The sequence below is a fragment of the Capra hircus genome, chromosome 12, assembly GCF_001704415.2.
Source record: "Capra hircus breed San Clemente chromosome 12, ASM170441v1, whole genome shotgun sequence".
Classification (NCBI taxonomy): Eukaryota; Metazoa; Chordata; class Mammalia; order Artiodactyla; family Bovidae; genus Capra; species Capra hircus.
The window spans coordinates 33,503,340-33,519,899 of record NC_030819.1 but is presented as its reverse complement, the minus strand read 5'-3'; the positions used below and the strand labels follow the sequence as shown (position 1 = coordinate 33,519,899).

General features: G+C 39.4%; 1 long non-coding RNA gene across 1 annotated transcript; it reads left to right on the top strand.

Moving 5' to 3' along the window:
- LOC108637272 lies at nt 379-3,904 on the top strand. Its single transcript, XR_001918914.1, has 4 exons — nt 379-507; nt 1,349-1,426; nt 2,118-2,268; nt 2,817-3,904. It is a non-coding gene; the product is annotated as an uncharacterized LOC108637272 (long non-coding RNA).

Below are 16,560 nucleotides of genomic sequence, written 5' to 3'. Positions count from 1 at the left end.
TGTAGCTGGGAATCAGAAGGCCTCTTTGGCCAGTCTTTCTCCATAGCTGTGCCCGTTCAGGCACTTAGAGGGCTCCCTTGCCTGGGGTCCTTCTCTGTTGTTCTGGGAGTTAGGCATATAGAGGGGCCGCCTGGCTGGGGTCCAACTCTGTAGATCTGCGATTCAGTCACATAAAGGAGCATTCTGGGTGGGGTCCTACTCTGTAGTTCAGTGTGTCAGGCATTTGATTGGCCAGCCTCTGTTGTTCAACCGCCGATGCTGGCACATGGGGAGGAAAGGGCTATGGTGATGGCTCCACCCCATACATGTGACTCAGCAGTATCGCCTTGCTTGCATGATTGCCTGCCTTTCCTCCACCTGCATTTCCAACCACGATCTCCTCCCTCATATCCTCTCAATCCGTCTCTCTGCACTCAACAGCAGCCCCTGCCCTGCAATTGCTCCACAGTCCCTAAACTCCAGCTCCCAGCCACTGCGCCTTCCAGTGGACCAGCGTTCCTGTCTGGGGTATGCATGGCTGCGGCAAGGGCTGTCTGATTCTCCTTCCATTTAGGCTGCCACATATCAGCTGTTTCACTCTCAGCCGTAAATGTTTCTCCTCTGACTCAGACAGTTGCTCGGATGTGGAGATCGGACCCCTGTTTCAGTTCCCCCATCCACCGAGGGCAGGTCCAGTCCTATTAACAGTCCGTTTTTTCCCCCTAGTTCCTTTGTCCTGCCGAGTTTTATGTGGTTCTATATATTCTTTTCCACTGGTCAGGTACTTCCTCCGCTCTCAGTTGGTGTTCCACATGTACTTCTGTGTCTGAAGGTGTATTTCTGATGTATCCATGGAGAGAGATGTACTCCAAGTCGACCTACTCCTCCACCATCTTGTTCTCTGAGGCTCCAATGTGCTCACTCTGCTGTGAAAACAGACATGTTAACAACATAAGTTTTCAACCTATGAACTTGGTGTATCTATCAATTTATCTATCAATAAATCTAAAATTGATTTATTTTAGATCTTCCTTAATTTCTCTGAGCTACATTTAGTAGTTTTCAACGTGTCATGCCTATCTTTTGTCAGAATTATCCCTAAGTATTTTCATATTTTATGTTCTTGTGAATGGTATTCTCTTTCCAATTTTAATTTCTGATTATTGCTGGTATACAGAAATACAGTTGATATTCCTGTGTCAAGCTATCTTACAGCTTTGCCAAACTCGCCTGTTTGTTTTAGTAGCATTTTTCTGTAGATTTCATAGGATTTTCTGCATAAATAATTATGTATGTCTTCTCTGAATGAAGACAGATTTTCTCTTCCAGTAAAAATGAGTTAATTTCTTTTTCTGGCCCTTTTTCACAGGCTAAAATCCCCTATTTAATGTTGAGTAGAAGTCTGAAGAGTGGACACCCTTGACTTGATCATGATCTTTGGGAAAAGGTATTCTTTCTTTCATCACTAAGTATTATATTAACTATAGGGGTTTTGTTTGTTTGTTTGTTTCATTTTATATAACAATCATCTTGTGAGTCTATCTTTTAAGAGCATGTCTATAAATAGATAAATATTCCTTGTTCTTATGTTCCAAATAATAGAAACAAAGAGATTTTCCTAAATGGTTGTGAATAACTCATTTTACCTTCTACATTCTTGATACACCTGACCATTGTAGTTAGCCTTTTATCTCACACTGGATATATTCAGGATGGCTGCCAGCTTTTACAGTTGTTTTTGAACACACTAGGGGCAACATTGGAATGTAAGCTGTATTTCCTGCTAGGAGTCAAGCATGTCTGACTGGCTGGGTGAGTGGGCCTGCAAGAGATCTATTTGCATGAATAAATGAAGCTTCCTGGGAAAGAACTCAAGCTTAAGAAGGAAAACTCAGGCTGAGAAGGCTTGGTTTAATAGATGCCCCAGGCATTCAAGGGAGCCTTGCTTTTACATATAGCACCTTGTCAGACTCTCGGCCAATGTCCCTGATCCAGCATTACACAGGTCTTATAGAATATAGGAATTAAGGATACAAGTGTCCACCACCTCTCTCTAAGACACAAGGACGCTAACTACTCTACTTGGGTCTCTAGGCACAAAGTCAAAAAGTGAGAGATTCACTCTTCTTTTTCTGAAGGGAATACAGCATGGCTTTGGCACATATAAGTTTCCAGAGAGCTTGCGACATTTAGTGACCTGAGAATTTAGCATCATGATTGCTTCGTCTGGCAGATGCCAAGTGTCCATGCTAGTGGAGGCAGAATGGATCTGCTCCTAGGGATTACCAGGTAAAACCAGAGGGATTTTGAGTGAGTTTGGAGGTCCAAAAATTGTGGTTGGGGGATAAAATCAGAACTATGGCTTGTTCCTAGTAGTGTGCGTGTATGCTAAGTTGCTTCAGTCATGTCCAACTCTTTGCAACCCTATGGACTGTAGCCCGCCAGACTTCTCTGTCCGTAGGATTCTCTTGGCAAGAATACTGGAGTGGGTTGCCATGCCCTCCTCCACCTCTAGTGTACCTTAATTCTATTCTCTAGGTAGTTGTTCTGTGGTAAAATATGGGCAAGAATTTTCGATTAAGTTAATTTAAAATACTTTTATTTTAATTTTCAGTCCAGTTTAATGAGGTGAAAGAAAAAAGATGATAAAATGAACTACTAATCAACATATCTTTATTAAAAAGCCCTCTGATTTGGCACAATAATTATTTTCTGCTATTTTTGACTATTTTTAAATGATAAAAACTTTGCTGTGATGTCTAAGTGCTAATTAATTCTAAAACTCTCTCAGGTTTGTAAATAGTATTTTTCCTCTTATTTTTTCTGGCATTCTCTAGAACATAAACTTTGTTTTGGCTGTGTCATGGAAGAGAAATGGAAGGGACCTCGTCTGGAATTGAGACAATATGAAGATTCTGGCAAATACATGAGGGTCTAGAAAAGTATTTAGTAACTAAAATCTTTGGAACTGAATCTAAGAAAAGTAATGTGTTGAAACATTAAGAAGCAAAAAAACAAAATCTTTCTGGACCTTTGTAGCCTAATCATAGGCTATTCTAAACTATTAAATTACTCTTTCAGAAAGAACTGTCAGGAACTACAAAGAGCCCAAGGTTTCACCCTTCCTGCCAGCTAACAGATAAGTTGGCCATGGTTTGATGGAGGCTGGTGGAAGACATGGCACTCTTGGGCCTGAGAGTAACAAAAATACATGGGCACAAATACTTGTCTTGGTTCCTTTTGCCTCCAAACTCCACAGAGGTGGTACAGGCAGGCTCAGATGGATGCCTTCATGGAAGTGGCTTGAGTTATAGGAGAGGAACCCTAAGCTTAGGGAACATGAATTTCTTTCTTTTTTTTTTTTTTAATAATGGGCAATAAGCATGCCTATAACCTTCAAGGTTGTTTGCTATACCAAAGTCCTTGAAAAGATAGTTCAGAATAAATGACAGTGACTTGCTTCACAAGAGGTGCAGAATCATGAGAGACTCGTGGAAAATTGTCTTCCAACAAGGTTATAAAGGACCTCACTCTTTGACAAAGCCAGAAACTGATCAGAATTTGTCTTTCTGAAAGCAAAACTGAGACCAGTACTCACTAGGGTGCTGACAAATGTCTAACAACTGGTTTTCTTCAAAGTGAAAAAAAGCCCTAATTTGTACCACTTGCTGATTTTTCACAGTGCAGAACTTCCTGTCATGACATTTTAAACTACCAATATAATCGCTGAACATGGAATTAGGAAGAGATGTACAGTAGCTCACCCTTGTACAGTACTTCTCCCACACACGTATAATAGGCAAAAATAATCTCCAGAGCCTGAATAACACTAAAATTTAGTAAAATAATTAGGAAGTGCTGAGTTTTGAATATTTACTACCTTTCAGTTTAATATATTTAATTATGTTTATGTAATTTTTTAATACGAGCTATCTTTAACAATTGGCTTGCAAAATCTCTGAAAATTGAACAATTGGCTGTTGCAAGCCAGCCTTAGCCAGCTCTAGCACCCCACCGTGAGGACTCCTCCTATCTAATTAATTGAGTTCCACTGGAGATTCTTCAAAACCCAGTCTCTTCTGTGTTTTTTCTGCTAGCTTATTTAAAAATCCTTTTTCTTGGTTTATTTAAAGCTAAAATGATATTTGTGAAACCTGTTTATTTTTCAGTCCCATGTGGTTAACATACATAAATCTGATCTACTGTATCCAAACATAAATTATGTTAGAAGTAACTCAAATTAGATAACTTTGGGGGTTCTCTTTCTATCATTTTTAGAACTATGGGATGAGTGTGAGTAGAAAACCTATTTGACTTTTTCTTGGAATTTGATATTTTTAAACCGTCCTTTTTTTCTCAGGATTATATAAAGAGAACTACCTCTGCAAAGTCTGTCGGAAAATCTTGGGAGAAGTATTGGGTTCTTTATATTTTGAAAAGAGAATGTGATTGTTTTGTGCCCCTCCTTTCTCATGATCAGTATACACTCATTATTAAACGTTTCTACTGCTTTTCCTTTTTTTGCTATGTTGGGTCTTTATTGCTGCCCACGGGCTTTTCTCTAGCTGTGGCCAGCCGGGGCTATGCTTTTTTGCGGAGCACAGGCTCTAAAGTGCATGGGCTCAGTAGTTGTGGTTCACCACAACCGGGAAGTGTGCCCTGACCAGGAATTGAACTGATGTCCCTTGCACTGGCAGGTGGATTCTTATCCATTGCACCACCAGGGAAGTCCACTGTGGCATTTTTAACTGGAAACCCTAACAAGACTACCCTAAGGGCTCCGAGAGAGGAAAACGTATCCATATTCTGTGTGAATGTATAACCACAGAATATGGTGACACATTTTTGCTTGTAGTGATAATATATACATAATAGATTAGTGTATCTACAATGTATTCGTGTATCTATTAGATTCTCACATAGAGTGATAATACATACATTTTGGCTATTGTGATAGTCTAGAATGAAATTGTGGGTCACACTTTACTAAAATATGCAAGAACATTTCAAATGAAAGTAATCAAATTGTTTATCAAACAGGAAGTGTAACTCAGTTTCAGGAGAAGTCACTGTCAATATCGTTAAAAATGGTACACAGAACTATTAATATATAAATGCGCCGATGAACATTTTTTAATGGTGATTTAAATGGCACCCCACTCCAGTACTCTTGCCTGAAAAATCCCATGGATGGAGGAGCCTGGTGGGCTGCAGTCCATGGGGTCGCTAAGAGTCGGACATAACTGAGTGAATTCACTTTCACTTTTCACTTTCATGCATTGGAGAAGGAAATTGCAACCCACTCCAGTGTTCTTGCCTGAAGAATCCCAGGGACGACAGAGCCTGGTGGGCTGCTGTCTACGGGGTCGCACAGAATCAGACACGACTGAAGCGACTTAGCAGCAGCAGCAAATTCAGACTATACTAAAAATATCAAAGTTTTCATAGGTGATTATTTTATCTTGGTGGAATATCTCCTCTTTCAAGAAAGAGGAAAAGACCACAGCAAACTCTTACAGACTTTGGGTTAAGTACAGCTACAGAGAAATAATTTCTCAAGAGAAATAATACTCTGACCATGTTATTTGATAAATCTAAACCTAATGAGAAAATCAGTTAGTCATATCACTTGGTTTGTTGGGTTACTGTCATTTACTTATTAAGGAGAAAATAAATTATACTCATTCTACAAGTAATAAAATGCTGTAATTGTATAATATAATTGTATGACTCTGGGCATAGCTTAGTGAGTATTTGCTTAATTTGTGAGTTTATAGAAATCATTATTTCAGTGGATTTATTTTTTTTTTCCCCAGTGGATTTATTTTGTGTCCATTTCATAACCACCATTTCAGTGGGTACACTTTTAATGATTAACCATTATCTGAGAATAGCAATTTTAAAACTGTAGAAGACAATTTAATATCTCATGTACACAACTTAAATTCACAAGATAGAGCCTGTTGTGTGGCTTATTTTGTTGGTCTATATTTATCGCTGGACAATCTGTTCCTTTGGGGAGATATCTACCAGCAGCTGGGGTGAGGGGCTGCTGTGGTAAGTTACATATGATAGAAGATGTGGGCAGGGTGTTTTCATTTAGAATGACCTAGGCAGATATGCAGCATAAGGTGATTTTACTAAAGAAAGATTAGGCACCAGAAAATTAATAGTGCCTATCTCTGGATGGGAGGATTATAAAGGTTTTGAAAATAATTATTTTTCTTTTATGTTTCTCTATTTTCAAATTTTTCTTTAACAATTATGTATGATTTGGGAAATAAGGAAATAATATCACTGCAATGTGCTTTGTATTTTGTCCTCTGTAGTTTTGGTCTAATTCCATTTGGTAGAGAGATTTCAGTTTCTAGCAATATGATGCTGTGTTAGGAAAGATGAAATGTACTGGCAAAAAGAGAAAGAGAAAGGGAGAGAAAGAGAGAGAAAGTTAAGCATGTATTTCTATTTTAACCAACCAGAGCCAGTACTGGGTACATTTTTGAGTTGTTTAGTTTTATAGCATGGCATATGCTGGGGCTGCTGGTACTAGAAAGATCTACACTCTAAGACAAGGCCTCTAACTCCAAGTTCAGCTCAATAAATCTTTATTGTGTATTTTAATGTAGAATAGGGATCCAGAGGTGATAAGATACAATCATTGCCTTCTCAAAGAACTAGCAATGCAGTTAATTATAGGAATAGGAAAATAAAATGAATAATGCAGGGTGATACATGTGAAGGGTCCAGTGAATGAACCAAGAGTTCAGAGTAGTGAGAAATCATTTCATATTGGGATACATGAAAGGGACCACATGAGAGGTGTGGGATTTGAATTGGTCTTATTGGGTGGTGACAGCTTGGGTAAATGGGTGTATGATAGAGGGTTTTGTTTGACTGAGGGAATAGCTACAAAAGATATATAGGTAGGAAGGCACGAGGCGTGTTTGGGAGACATGAGTAATCTGTTTTGTGGGCTCATGCTGGAGAGTGGTGGCAGCTAAGATTGTTAAGTACTGATAAGGTTTCATTGAAAGCTTTTCTAATATGATTTCATGAAATACTTCGGATATAGTTTGTGTGTGTGTGTGTGTGTGTGTGTGATTTAGATTACTTTGGGGCTGACCAACTAGCCTATATCTGATAAGGGGAATGGTAATCCGTTGTCCTGCATCTGCTTCCATCCATGTCTTGCTTACGAACCCAAAACCTTAGAATTATCTGTAATGAATAAGAACCCAAAGACCATCTCAATTTAACTGTGACATTTTTGTCCTGGCATTCTGATGTGGAATCCTTATTAAGACTTTTACTCCATTGGAGGCTCTTAATCTACTTTTAGGGACTTCCCTGGTGGCTCAGCCAGTAAGGAGTCTGCCTGCAATGTGGGAGACCTGGGTTTGATCCTTGGGTTGGGAAGATGCTCTGGAGAAGGAAATGGCAACCTACTCCAGTATTCTTGCCTGGAAAATCCCATGGACAGAGGAACGTGGCAGGTTACATTCCATGGGGTCACAAAGAACCAAATACAACTCAGCGGCTTCACTTTCACTTTCTTTCCATCTGCTTTTGCCCTCCTAGCTATTTACTGCTAGCTGGTTTGCCTCTCCACACACTATCTATTACCCTCTTCGCTTGGATGGATATCCTGATTCAAGTCATTGGTCTTAACCTAGCTTGTTTTACCATGATTCTAACTTCTTAAAAATTTATTTTTAATTAAAGGATAATTGATTTTCAATATTGTGTTGGTTTCTGCCATACATCAACATGAATCAGTCATAGGTATACATATGTCCTATATATTTGAGATTACTCGGGTGCAGTCTCAAAAACTACAGAATGATCTTTTTTTGTTTCCAAGACAAACCATTCAGTATCACAGTAATCCAAGTCTATGCCCTGACAGTAATGCTGAAGAAGCTGAAGTTGAATGGTTCTATGAAGACCTACAAGAACTTCTAGAACTAACACCCCAAAAGATGTCCTTTTCATTATAGGGGGCTGGAATGCAAAAGTAGGAAGTCAAGAGATACCTGGAATAACAGGCAAATTTGGCCTTGGAGTACACAATAAAGCAGGGCGAATGCTAACAGAGTTTTGCCAAAAGAACACACTGGGCATAGCAAATACCCTCTTCCAACAACACAAGAGAGACTCTACACGTGGACATCACCAGATGGTCTACACGTGGACATCACCAGATGGTCAACACCGAAATCAGATTGATTATATTCTTTGCAGCCAAAGATGGAGAAGCTCTATACAATCAGCAAAAACAAGACCAAGAGCTGACTGTGGCTCAGATCATGAACTCCTTATTGCCAAATTCAGACTTAAGTTGAAGAAAGTGGGGAAAACCACTAGACCATTCAGGCATGATGCAAATCAAATCCCTTATGATTATACAGTGAAAGTGAGAAATAGATTCAAGGGATTAGATCTGATAGACAAAGTGCCGTATGGACGGAGGTTCGGACATTGTACAGGAGGCAGTGATCCAGGCCATCCCTAAGAAAAAGAAATGCAAAAAGGCAAAATGGTTTTCTGAGGAGGCCTTATGAATATCTGAGAAAAGAAGAGAAGTGAAAGGTAAAGGAGAAAAGGAAAGATATACCCTTTTGAATGCAGAGTTCCAAAGAATAGCAAGGAGAGATAAGAAAACCTTCTTCAGTGATCAGTGCAAAGAAATAGAGGAAAACAATAGAATGGGAAAGACTAGATAGATATCTCTTCAAGAAAATTAGAGATACCAGGGGAACATTTCATGCAAAGATGGGCACAATAAAGGACAGAAATGCTATGGACCTAAAAGAAGCAGAAGATATTAAGAAGAGACGGCAAAAATACACAGAAGAACTATACAAAAAAGATCTTCACAACCCAGATAATCACGATGGTGTGATCACTCACCTAGAGCCAGACATCCTGGAATGCGAAGTCAAGTGGACCTTAGGAAGCATCAACACAAACAAAGCCAGGAGATGTGATGGAATTCTAGTTGAGCTATTTCAAATCCTAGTAGATAATGCTGTGAAAGTGCTGCACTCGATATGTCAGCAAATTTGGAAAACTCAGCAGTGGCCACAGGACTGGAAAAGGTCAGTTTTCATTCCAATCCCAAAGAGAGGCAGTGCCAAAGAAAGTTCAAACTACCGCACAATTGCACTCATCTCACACACTAGCAAAGTAATGCTCAAAATTCTTCAAGACAGTCTTCAACAGTACATGAACTGTGGACTTCCAGATGTTCAAGTTGGATTTAGAAAATGCAGAGGAACCAGGGAGCAAATTGCCAACATCCATTGGATCATCAAAAAAGTGAGAGAGTTCCAGAAAAACATCAATTTCTGCTTTATTGACTATGCCAAAGCTATCGACTGTGTGGATCACAACAAACTGTGGAAAATTCTGAAAGAGATGGGAATACCAGACCACCTGACCTGCCTCCTGAGAAATCTGTATGCAGTTCAAGAAGCAGCAGTTAGAACTGGACATGGAAAACAGACTGGTTCCAAATTGGGAAAGGAGTACGTCAAGGCTGTATATTGTCACCCTGCTTATTTAACTTATTTGCAGAGTACATCATGTAAAATACCAGGCTGAATGAAGCACAAGCTGGAATCAAGATTTCTGGGAGAAATATCACTAACTTCAGATACACAGAGGACACCACCCTTATGGCGGAAAGTGAAGAAGTACTAAAGAGCCTCTTGATGAAAGTGAAAGAGAAGAGTGAAAAAGTTGGCTTAAAGCTCAACATTCAGAAAACGAAGATCATGGTATCTGGTCCCATCGCTTCATGGCAAACAGATGGGAAAACAATGGAAACAGTGACAGATTTTATTATTTTGGGCTCCAAAATCACTGCAGATGGTGACTGCAGCCGTGAAATTAAAAGATGCTTGCTCCTTGCAAGGAAAGCTATGACCAACAGAGACAGCATATTAAAAAGTAGAGACATTACTTTGCCAACAAACCCCATCTAGTCAAAGCTATGATTTTTCCAGTAGTCATGTATGGATGTAAGAGTTGGACTATAAAGAAAGCTGAACACTGAAGAACTGATGCTTTTGAACTGTGGTGTGGAGAAAACTCTTGAGAATCCCTTGGACTGCAAGGAGATCCAACCAGTCCATCCTAAAGGAAATCAGTCCTGAATATTCATTGGAAGGAATTGAATTATTGAAGCTGAAACGCCACCTGATGCGAAGAACTGACTCGTTTGAAAAGACCCTGATGCTGGGAAAGATTGAAGGTGGGAACAGAAGAGGATGACAGAGGATTAGATGGTTGGATGGCATCACCGACTCTATGGACATGAGTTTGAGTAGACTCCGGGAATTGGTGATAGACAGGGAGGCCTGGGGTGCTGCAGTGCATGGGTTCACAGAGTCGGACGTGACTAAGTGGCTGCACTGAACTGTTACATATGTCCCTTCCCTCGTGAACCTCCCTCTCACCTCCCACCCCCATCCCACCTCTCTAGGTTGTCATAGAGCTCCTGTTTCAGCATCCTGAGTCATACAGAAAATTCCCACGGATATCTATTTTATATATGGTAGTATATATATTTCCATACCTTGGTACTAATTTTTGCTTCCCAATTTTGAGGTCTTTGTTTCAGATCCCAATCCATGGTATTCAGTTACAATCACTGATGGAGGGAAATTTAGTACAAAATATAAAAAATGGATCCTCTTTATCCTGAGATAATTTACTGGATTGAATGTAAAAAATAATACATATATGTGTTTAAATAAATTAGCTCACAAAAAGTTTATTTCATAAAATAGGCACAAAGGACAATGTTGATACTAATATCCATTCATACTCTTATTTATAAAGTTGGTGTCCATTGTATTATGCTAGTAATTAAAAAAGCATAAAACCAGTTTTGCGAATGTTTTCCAACATTTTTCTCTTTCCACCTATTCTCCTCATTAACTTCTACTATCTTCAAAAGATGATGATGATGTTGTTGACTTTAATTATTCAAAATAAATATTTTTAAAGCAGCGTAACTGTGTTTGAACTTCTTCACACAACACTAGATTGTTCTGAGAAGATGGTCACTGACTATCAGTGGTACCATGGGGCGAGAACACTGGTCCATTAGTGAATCATTAGTGAACGCTTTTTGGTTTGTGACATCAGAGCTGTTATTAATCTGAAAGAATCCAGGGCTTAACTAATGCACAATTTATTTCTGCAAACTGTATGTCTTTCTGTGTAGTAGTTTTTAAGTACCTGATAACTATATCTTTAAACCTTACAGTATTACGTTTTCAAAAAAGTACTGGTTTTTCATATAAATCAGATTGGACCAGGTCCCACCCAAATCATACTATTCTAGAGAATATTTGAGATGCTTCATGTAATTCACTGAATAAGTTTACTGAATACCTGCCATGTGCAAGGCAATATGCTATAAGGCTGCTGCTGCTGCTAAGTTGCTTCAGTCGTGTCCAACTCTGTGCGACCCCACAGACAGCAGCCCACCAGGTTCCCCTGTCCCTTGGATTCTCCAGGCAAGAACACTGGAGTGGGTTGCCATTTTCTTCTCCAGTGCATGAAAGTGAAAAGTGAAAGTGAGGTCGCTCAGTTGTGTCTGACTCTTTGCGACCCCATGGACGGCAGCCTACCAGGCTCCTCCGTCCGTGGGATTTTCCAGGCAAGAGTACCGGAGTAGGGTGCCATTGCCTTCTCCGATGCTATACAGCAGGTGTTCCCAAACTCCAGTATTTAATGCCTGATAATCTGGGCAGAGCTGATGTCGTAATGGTAGAAATAATTGTTAGTCGCTCAGTCTTGTCCAACTCTTTGCCACCCCATGGGCTGTATAGCCTGCCAGGCTCCCCTGTCCATGGAATTCTCCCAGCAAGAATACTGAAATGGGTAGCCATTTCCTTATCTAGGCGATCTTCCCAACCCAGGGATCAAACCTGGGTCTCTTGCATTGCAGGCAGATTCTTAACCATCTGGGTCACTAGTGGAAACCCTAGAAATAAAGTGCACAATAAAAGTAATGCTCCTGAATCATGCCAAAACCATCACCCCCGCCCCAGTTCGTGGAAAAAATTTCTTCCCTGAAACCTGTCCTTCATGCCAAAAAGTTTGGGTAACAGTGTAAGGAATATAAAAATGAGTAAAACATAGTTCTGGCTCTAGTGTGAAAGAATTAAGACAACCACGCATAGACATGGGCACAGAATAGGGTAGCCAATATGATTTTTAAAGGACAAGAAAGCAGTTTTAATAATACTGATATGATCTCAGTTTTTTTTTATCCTTGGCTAAGATAAAGAATAATTATATACTTCAGGTGCAAATTATTCCTGGCTTAATTATCTCTATCAGTTTGAAGGAGCAGACTCTCAGGTGTGCAGACAGATGCCATACTTCCTTGGGAGCACTTAATCTATGTCCTTTAATGGGGGTTGGGGAAGATATTCACTGATTTAAGCTGATGTTACATTCTCTAAGAACAAGGTGTCTGAAGACCTTTTCTTCAACTGTACTTCCGTATCTAAGACCTTTGCCTGAATGTTCTTCAGCAGCCACAAAGACAGCCTAGCTGACGACAAAATCCACATCTTTGTGTTAAGCTAATTTAGGGAAGATTTTATCACCTAGCTTCACAGTGCAAAGAACATTAATAATTCAGTGGTTTGTATACATTTCCATTCCTTCTCCTTGCTTGGCAGTATCTCCTGCCAAGCTGTTGATACTGCAAAGCACCGGGGAAGGGATGGAGGAGTTGGGAGGAATACAGTTGATGTGCATTCGGGTTGACGCAGTGCTAAATCATCTGCCTGCATGTGCAGGAGATGTGGGAGATGTGGGTCTGATCTCTCGATTGGGAAGATCCCCTGGAGTAGGAAATGGCACCCCACTCCAGTATTCTTACCCAGAAAATCCCACAGACAGAGGAGCCTGGAGAGCTACAGTCCATGGGGTTGCAAAGAGTCAGACGCGACTGAGCAACTGAGCACACCTGGGTTGGAGACATGTTCGTGTGGTGTCTTTTTGCCACCGTGCCCCCGTGCATGTCTCTCAACCCCTCTTTTTAGAATGTCTGTGGTTTCAGCAACAGTGAAAATCCAGTGGTGCTGAGGAAGTGGTGGGGTTCGTTAGTACCTTATGCCTTTAGCAGCTCCTCACTGATGATACCCTGCATGCGATCTCTAAGTTGTTAATCTTTTTTTGTTTGTTTGTTTCTTTTCTATGCTTTGGTGCTGGTAAGAATAAGGTTTAGTGTAAAATGTCTTTTTCTGTGTTGAAATTAAACTTTTAAAAATGTAGACTTTGAGGGAAGATTCCAGAGACTTGGTCCCTTGGGAACTACCCATCTGTGAAAAAATGTTATTTCTGTTGGACTAGAGACCTGGCAGTAGCAAAATGGACTGCCACTGTGAGCCATTTTTTCTGTCTCACTGGACAGAATAAATGGTTTCCTAATTGAAGCTATGTCATGACATGAACTGCAAAATGTGGTAGCAATAATTTACTATCAGCTTAAAGAGACGACAGAAAATTGTCTGCTCTTTTTAAAAGCTTTCTTCCCCCAACTAGACTGTGAGATAATGTTTCATAAAGGAATACTTTCTGCAATATTATTTATACATTAAGGGACATATTTTGCAACTTTTTAAAAGGATGAATTAAAAGGTATTGTGTGTGTGCTTTTGAATAGCATCATTTTCGATAAGTACACCAGAGTTTCTTGAGCATAATTTCATTTATTGTGATTTGTAAATTCATTTATTATGTCTTATAGGGCATAAACACTATTGCTGCCTTTAGGATGAAGTCTATAATATAGGAAGCTTGCCTACCAGATATTAAAACATGTGTACAGATGTAGCAACTACACACATACTCTGTCTCTCACGCACATACACAGACACAGACACAGACACAGACACAGACACAGACACACACACACTTTGTCTTTATTAACCACTGACACATCTGGAAATTTAGTGTAATAGCAACTGTGGAACTTCAGAAATAATAGGAAAAATAATTATTCCAAATGATGTTAAGATACTTGGTAATGTAGTTAGATCTCTATACCATGCCTTTCACAGAAATATATCCCAAATAACTAAAGATCTAGGCAGTAAAAAAAAAAAAAACCCAGACTTATAAGAATGCCAGAAGAAAATGAATGAAACATAGGCTTATAATTGTGGGATGACGAAGGGCTTTCTCAGCATGAAATAAAACTAGAAACCATAAAGAAAATCAACATATTAAAGATTTATTCGAAAAGATAAAAAATAAGGGTAAAAGATAAGTGAGAGGTTGAGAGAAAAATATATGCAACATACATGTGTAAAGACAAAAGATTACTACCCAGATTATCTTATTAACATTCAATACTAAAAATTTGAAAAAAGATAATCAGCCAAATAGAAAATTGACAAAGAACTCAAATAGGAAGTTAGTGAAAGAAGGGGTATAAATGTCCATTAAACTTATGAAAAAATGATCCATTTCAATAATTATTAAACAAATGAAAATTAAACAATAACAAGATACCTTATTCACCCACTTGATTGGCAACATTTCAACAGATTGATAACATGCACCTTTAGGGAGGGAAAATGGGCACTCTCATAATTGTATTGATGGGAGTGAATATGGGTATCGCTTTTTGTAAGACAAGTTATTTATCAAAATTAAAATATGCATGACCTTTGACCCAGAAATGTCATTAGGAATTCCACTACTAGGGGTCTATACCACAGAAATACTAGCTTGATTACACACAAAATAAATGTCCATGGATGCTGACTGCATTGTTTACTAGTCAAAAGTTGGCAGAGAACTCTCAATTAATAAGACAATGGTTAAATCAATACAGAATATTCATTATGGGAAATTCATATAGCAATTAAAAAGAAAGTTATATTAAAAAGAAAGTTGTATTGAAAAGGTTCATATGTACTGACTTGGAAAAATGTTCATTGCCAGTAAAAAAAAATTACATTGCCAAGCCATATTAATAACCCAATTCTATTTTAATTTGGGGGAAACCAACAAAAATATATATTCTTATAAGCATAGAATAAAATCTGGAAGAATGTAAAATGATCTCTCGATGGTGGCTACAGAGCTGGATGCTAAAGAGAAAGGAGACAAGAGAAAGCGTTTCACTTATTTCATATCCATTAAAAGATAAAAGTAGGATTATGAGTGATTTTCTTTCTTTATATTTAACATCTCTTCAGTTATCAACATGTATTACCTATATTACTTTTGTATTAAGAAGCCAAATGTAACCTTGAAAAGATAATTCTTGAAAGATGGAATGAAAAGATGAGAGATGGGAGACAGGAGGATAATTTAGGAGACCTTGAATGACCTTGGGAAGGACGTGAGCCACTGGCCCAATGCAGAGACAAAGGGGTTGAGAATGAAGGGCTGAGGTGAGACTCTGAAAGATGAACTTGAGTGGAGAGGTCAGGTCTGGCTTACGGGTGACCATCAATCTGAGTTTCATCCCTAATTGCCAGTCCAGAACTCTTCCCCAGAGCTGTGAAAGGACCCGTGATCCATCATACAGGCCACACGCTGAGGCCCTCAAGGACCAGGATTTGGACATAGGCATACCCAGAGCACACTTATAGCAGATAACAAAACCCAGGTTGTCTGGTTCCTAAGGAGGAATCATCTCAGTTCTGATTTCCCACTTACATGTTTCCACATGAGACCAGATGAAAGCAACATCATCTTTGCCAAGGGCCCCTTGGGCTGTTTTCTGCAGCTCAGTGATCTGAAGGTTATGCACCATTACATCAGCCTCCTCCTCAGGGGCTGGCAAGCATCTCTCAGGCTGTCTCCAGGGAAGCTAGCTCTCCTTCCTTCACTCTGCTTGATCCTGACGTTTGCTGTATGTAGTCCGCTCAGTTCAGTCACTCAGTCGTGTCCGACTCTGCAACCCCATGGACCACAGCATGCCAGGCCTCCCTGTCCATCAGCCTGTACTAAAATCTTCTGGTTCCTTTTTACTAAGCTATGCTGATAAACACGAGACTTAACCCACCTGTAGTCTGCTCTGACTTCCAGCATTGTCAGCTGCCCTGCCGAGTCATCATGAACACTGTTTGTGACCAAGGCATGTCTTACCTTCTTCGAGTTATTTCAGGCTCCTGGGCACACATTCCAATGTGCATAACAGACTGCTCGACACAGAGTAAGCAGTGTCATGTGATGGAAACTAATTTTTCACATGGGGCATCTCCCTGATGAAGCTGTTCACTTTTTGTTTGTTTACTCAGAAACAGATGTTTAAACATCTGCTTAAATGTTGTGAAATCTTTTCCCAGATTGGACCTTTGGTTCTTGCAGCATAACGGGGAAAGCTCATGTTATGAGTAGAGGCAAACTGCATGTTGAAAAGGAGAATTTAGTAGAACAGCTTTTCCAGCATTTCAATGAAAACAAGTACAGTGTTGATAAAAATTCACGTGTGTGATAGGAAATGCCTTTGGCTGTTTGAAACTTTAAAGCTCATTAGTATATTATTACCTGAAACTTTTTTTAAGTTTTATGGATATATAGCGTGCTACACAT